General features: G+C 37.1%; 2 non-coding genes across 2 annotated transcripts; both read right to left on the reverse strand.

Moving 5' to 3' along the window:
- Window positions 1-2,251: 2,251 nt before the first annotated feature.
- On the reverse strand, window positions 2,252-2,324 carry TRNAV-UAC (transfer RNA valine (anticodon UAC)). Its single transcript has one exon. It is a non-coding gene; the product is annotated as a tRNA-Val (tRNA).
- Window positions 2,325-2,389: 65 nt separating this feature from the next.
- TRNAV-CAC (transfer RNA valine (anticodon CAC)) lies at window positions 2,390-2,462 on the reverse strand. Its single transcript has one exon. It is a non-coding gene; the product is annotated as a tRNA-Val (tRNA).
- Window positions 2,463-6,000: the final 3,538 nt, after the last annotated feature.

The following is a 6,000-nucleotide window of genomic DNA, read 5'->3' on the forward strand; positions in this document are numbered from 1 at the left end:
GAACAGTTTAAGAACCTCTTTTTTCTAGGAAAAATTTGCGGAATTCTTTTAATGCTCTCTCCACTTCCCCTATCTTCGTCCCCCCCCAATCCTCTAACCCATATATCGGCTTATATTTGTAGCTGACCAATCATACGGCTAGTTGAAGTACCTTACTCTTTCCTCGGAGATGCGGACGGAAACCTAGAGTCGCCTCGTGAGGAAACTAGGCGATGAGATTCATTTAGCACTTTCCAATCTTTGAGAATAGCTGCCTTTTTCGTGCATCCTCTGAGTAAAATTCAAGCTGATGTTTTTTTCATTGAACGCAGAGTCTTTAGCACGATTAAAGTCATCTCGATCAGTGGATTGTGTAATATGACTTTGGAAGAAGTAATGGCTTCTGACCTAAAAAAGATCTATTGCGCCTATCGTGATGATCTAGTGCCATTAGAAACTAATGCTTGCACACCCGAACCTGAAGAAATTTGGGAGGGGGTGGTCGTTCAAAGAATTTTCGAGAATTCTGAGTCCTTGGGGGAGGCACCTTCAGTCTCCAGTGAATCGAATGATTCTGAATCTTTTTTTAATAATAGTAATTCCTATTCTGAAATGACGATTACTTCAGATAATTCTTTATTTGGAGTAGACATCATTCCAGCAACGGAATTACAATTATCAACAAATCATTCAGAATCTGTAGATTCTTCTGATGACGTAGGCAGCCCACCGAAAAAAAAGAAGGCCGAATCTTCCTAAGTTCCAGAATCTTTAGCGTTAGATTCTCAATGTCTAACTTTGGTTGAACCCAAATCTGGATATCCAGAACTACCAGACGATATGTCTTTTACCCTGAATTCGCAAAAGCATTTGCTTGGATTTTAAGATTCGATCGACAGTCCTGGACATGACATTTTAAACTGTATACCAAAAAAGGCCCTTTTAAGGGCCATCCTAAATATTGCTTAAGGTTTCGCCTCAAAGTGTATTGTTACAATTGGTAGTTACATTACGTCATAGCATAAAGCGTGATTGATAGAAGTACAGTTCATAATGTTACGTGTGTTTGTGTTTTAAATGTGGTGGTTGAATACATTAAAATATATATTTTTTAGCTAGGTAGCGCAAGAAAGTATTGTACCCCAATCGGTGGGCCATATTGAGTTAGAAAACGTGAGAACATATTTAGTTATTATATAAAAACGTCTTGGTTTGGACCAAGGCCGAAAAAACAAACGATATGTGTGAGGTTTATCAATTGACTGAAGTTTCAGATTCTGAAATTTTTTTCTAGTTATTTTTATCCACTCAATCCTTAATCAATATTTAATTCAATCAACTGATTTTACTGTTAATCGATCTAGTCCCTCTAAATTAAATGAAAAAATTACATATCTACGCTTTTTCAAGAACAATTACATTTTCCGAAAACATTTTATCATGAAATTAATTGTTCTTGAAAAAGCGTAGATATGTAATTTTTCCATTTAATTTAGAGGGACTAGATCGATTAACAGTAAAATCAGTTGATTGAATTAAATATTGATTAAGGATTGAGTGGATAAAAATAACTAGAAAAAAATTTCAATATCTGAAACTTCAGTCAATTGATAAACCTCACACATATCGTTTGTTTTTTCGGCCTTGGTCCAAACCAAGACGTTTTTATATAATATCTGTCACTTCAGTCTTAATGTAATTAAATTTTGAATAATTATGTTTGCTTTACCGTCATACATTTGCACTCTAAAATATAATGGTGCATTCAAACACCATATATGCTGTTTTTTCCAGTGCCAAAAAAGACATCATTTAGGGTGTACTTTAACCCCATTTCTATGATCAATTCACGCCATTTACTAATATTATTTGGAAGTATTAAGGAAGAATTTAAGCACCATTTACAGTGGCTTTTAACATCCTTTTTTGACAATCTGTTGAACTTCTAATATTACTTAGTTTAATGGTTTTAAAAGTAGGGAAAAAGTATGCTACCTATGTCACATTATTAAACCAAGTGAAGTGAAATAATTGTTAAATATTTATTATAACCACTACACCACAGACACGTGGTAAGTCTAAGTTTTCCAAGAGATCTAACTAATTATTATGTCTAATCACGATGGTTAAAACATGTATCTACCTGGGCTCGAACCTGGGACTTTCCGTGTGTGAAGCGGACGTGATAACCACTACACCATAGAAACGTGGTAATACTGAGTTTTCCAAGAGCTCTAGCTAATTCAAGCGCCCAATCACGATGGTCTAAACATGTATCTACCAGGGCTTGAACCTGGGACCTTCCGCGTGTAAAGCGGACGTGATAACCACTACACTACAGATACGTAATAACATTGAGTTTTCCAAGAGATCTAGCTAATTCTTATGTCCAATCACGATAGTCAATACATGTATCTACCAGGGCTCGAACCTGGGACCTTCCGCGTGTGAAGCGGGCGTGATAACCACCACACTACAGATACGCAATAACACTGAGTTTTCCAAAAGATCTAGCTAATTATTATGTCCAATCACGATGGTCAAAGCTGTACTTCAGTAATTAACTAAAATTAACATACTTAGACTTAATTGTTTTGATCAAACTGGCTGATAACACACCCTGAATACTTAATTGTTAATTTAAGATAATTCCGAAAAGTATCTTCGCTGTAGTTTTTAAGTTATCGGTGGGGAAAAATCACGAAAAACACATGTTAATCTCCATAGGAAATTAGCAAAAGCGGGTGAATATTACTTTAACGTTACAAAACGGTATCAAGTCATATCTAACAAGGGCCTACCGGCCCTGTAGAATAATGCACTCCCACCCCCAACCACACCTAGCAAATACGAAAATCCTAACTTGCGTGACTTGTTTAGCATCTAGGGAGCGTTTCCCGCGTTTTTACCTCGACCAAACTCGTTGGCTTTACAAAATTGGAGGGGTAGGCGCGGGGGAAGAATTGGGAACCTACATATTGAGTTTCAAACCCATAAGGAGCATCATTATTCGCATTTCTCTGGAAAGCTGAAAATGTCTCTGCCAAGCGCCGATGAGAGGACCATGGAGATGAAACTTCGGGACGAGGTCCGAAAGTTAAGGGAGGAACTGAGACTATTAAGGGCAAACACCGCAAACCCGTTAATGAGGGATGCTGAGGTCCAGGTGGACTGGGATTCTTTCGACGAAGTAAGGGAGGAAAGGAAGAAGATGGAGCAGAAGGCGAAAGAGAAGAAGGAACGGGCCCGTATCCGAAGGAAATATTTTTTATGGGCCGTTATTGTCCCCCAAAGCCAAAAATAAGAGTCCATTATATAGACTAATTTTGGATTCGATCGACGGTCCTGGACATGACATTTTAAACTGTATACAAAAAAAGGCCCTTTTAAGGGCCACCCTAAATATTGCTTAAGGTTTCGCCTCAAAGTGTATTGTTACAATTGTTAGTTACATGTCAAGTTAGGCCTAAATACAAACAATTTTTTCTTCTGAATTAAACCGTATATTACGAAAATCATAAATTTTCGTGGTTTGAAAATTATGACAAAGACAGACTTATTTATATTTTTTGAGAAAAGGTTCCAGAAAAGAAGCTCCGGAGAATTATTTTGCGATTTTCGTCAACTTACAACCCAGTGAAGTTGCCAAGTCTTAGAATTAAGCTTAGCCTAAGGCGAGATAAGCTTGTTATTAATTTCGCGACAAAAGTTTTAATTGACCTGATCGAAAGTTATGGTAAGAGAGTCAATAAGGGTTAATAATTGAACCATTTAATTTTATAGACACTATAAAAGTGTTTAAAATCTCTGTCGCGTAGAATAAAAATAAACTGGGAGTTTAATGATCTTCACTTATACAATAATTAAGTTGTTGTTTTTTTCTATAAACTTTAGTTATTCAATCCATGAAAGGTTAGTTCCTACGAGAGAGACAACGAGCTAAAACTACATTCAATCCAATGTATTTCCTATGAACGCCTGTGTAATGGTTTTCCATCATTACCCCGCAGAATTAAATTTATGACAAATGCGAAATGAAAACCAATTTAATGTTTTAATTGACCGGAATGTTTTTCAACGTTTGTCGGTTATGGAAAATAATTATCAATTCATTAAGCGTACTAATTGAACGATGTAATTTTATAGACGATATAAGTATGTTTAAAATCGTCTTAAATGTTTGGAGAAAATTTCTTACAGAACAAACTTTGCTTATAATTTTATTTTGCCGAGTTTTCCCGCCATTTTCTAGTGTCTATTGTCAAGCAAAATTTCCCGCTCTTTCTAGAAATCCCCCAAAAATGCACCATTCTTTTGACAATCTAGTTGGAAGCCATCCTCCTCGCCTTGAATACCTAACCTTCTAGAGAGAAGAGGCCCCGTTCGAAATTTCTCCGAGAATTACTGGCGCCAAAGGGTTAATCTTGAACTGGCAATGACCCGTTTTCTATGGGATGGGCGGATTGAGCTTCGGATATATTAAAAACCTGTTTGTTGGAGCCTTTGAAAAAATCCACTCCCGGCTCTTGAAAGGATTGGGAAATAAACATCATTGGCATCGTCAAAGAATTCACTCGCTTAAGGTCTACGTTTTTTTGTTTAACAGCTGTATCGAAACCGGCTGTTGGGTGGCGATCGGTCGACGACCTGGAAGGCCCTGGGCCGATCCCTCCACCTGGAAGGCCCCGAAGCCGTGGTATCGTGCCACCCCAAGTACGTGGGGATATCATGCCACCCCGAGGCCGTGGTATCAGCCCTGGTAGAGGATGTCGGTACGGCCACTCGGGCTTGCTACAAGAGAACGGAAGACGAGTCCGTGGTATAAAATCCATTTATTGCTTAAAGGTTAAAATTTACAATTATATTATACAATTGCGATAAAAGGGGCTGCTGGAAGCCAACGGAGATCGTTGGAGCCTGTTCCGCAGGCTGTTGCTCAAGCTCAAGGCGCGGAGATGGAAGGAGAACTAGCTCCAAATTTAAGTAATGTGTTATTTCCAAATAGAGTGGTAAGACCGAAGTACAATGGGTGTGTTTATGTTGAATTTTTCAGTCATAAATGTTCTTTGACATTTTGCCATCCAGGTCAGAATAAAAGTCGTTGATGGATGACCCCTTAAATAAATAAATAAATAAATAAATACGTGTAAATAAATACAGTGGCAAAACTTTCATAGATCATTTTCCACTCTATATTGGGCACATAGCCCACTCTACTTCGGTTCTACCACCCTTTGGATGGGAGGGGGGAAGAAATGCTGTACGTTTCTTAGCGAGTTATCGTGATTGATAACTATGGGCTTAAGGGTTTGTGTCCATGTTTCTTAGCGACAGCACAGTTCTACACACAATCGCCCCCTTCTGTTTCCAAACTTTTAGTCTCTCATTTCTTTTGGTTGGCTTATGCAATTGATCGTTTTATCGAAAACAAGATGAGCAAGCCATAATACAAGTTTCACAATTTTGTTGATTTTGGGGCTACTTTGAAAGGGCGTAATTTAGGTACATTGTTCTTTGGAATTTTTCACTCGGAGTGACTCCAAGAACACGTTACCTAAATTTGGCCAGACTTTACAAAAACACCCTGTATATCTCTCGCTGCTATAACATCGTGTGTTAACATCTGCAATAACTAGCTAAAAAGTTACAGAATTTCCCGCAGGTCATGATTCTAATTTTAAATCATTTCCTTACAGGAGCGCCATTTAGATTTGATCCTTTTAATTGTTCTTTATCTTGAATATCTATTTAATTTATTTTCAATGATAAATTTTTTTGCAAATATTATAAAAAGCTTTTTTTTTCAAATATAAAATTGTTTTTAAATATAAAATCATTCTCTTATTATCAAAATGTGTCAGACCTTTTCGTTCTCCCTTTACTTGAAACGTGTATCTATTTTACATCATGACTTAAAAGGAAACACCCAAACTTTTAATGTCACATTTACAAGAAGTCTGGGAATGTCAAAAGGGATATTTTTTCAGGATATTATTGAGGTATAATCAAGTCAACTCTTCA

The sequence above is a fragment of the Phalangium opilio genome, unplaced genomic scaffold (genome assembly GCF_054372755.1).
Source record: "Phalangium opilio isolate 3A_F unplaced genomic scaffold, DU_Popi_V2 ptg000059l_1, whole genome shotgun sequence".
NCBI lineage: Eukaryota > Metazoa > Arthropoda > Arachnida > Opiliones > Phalangiidae > Phalangium > Phalangium opilio.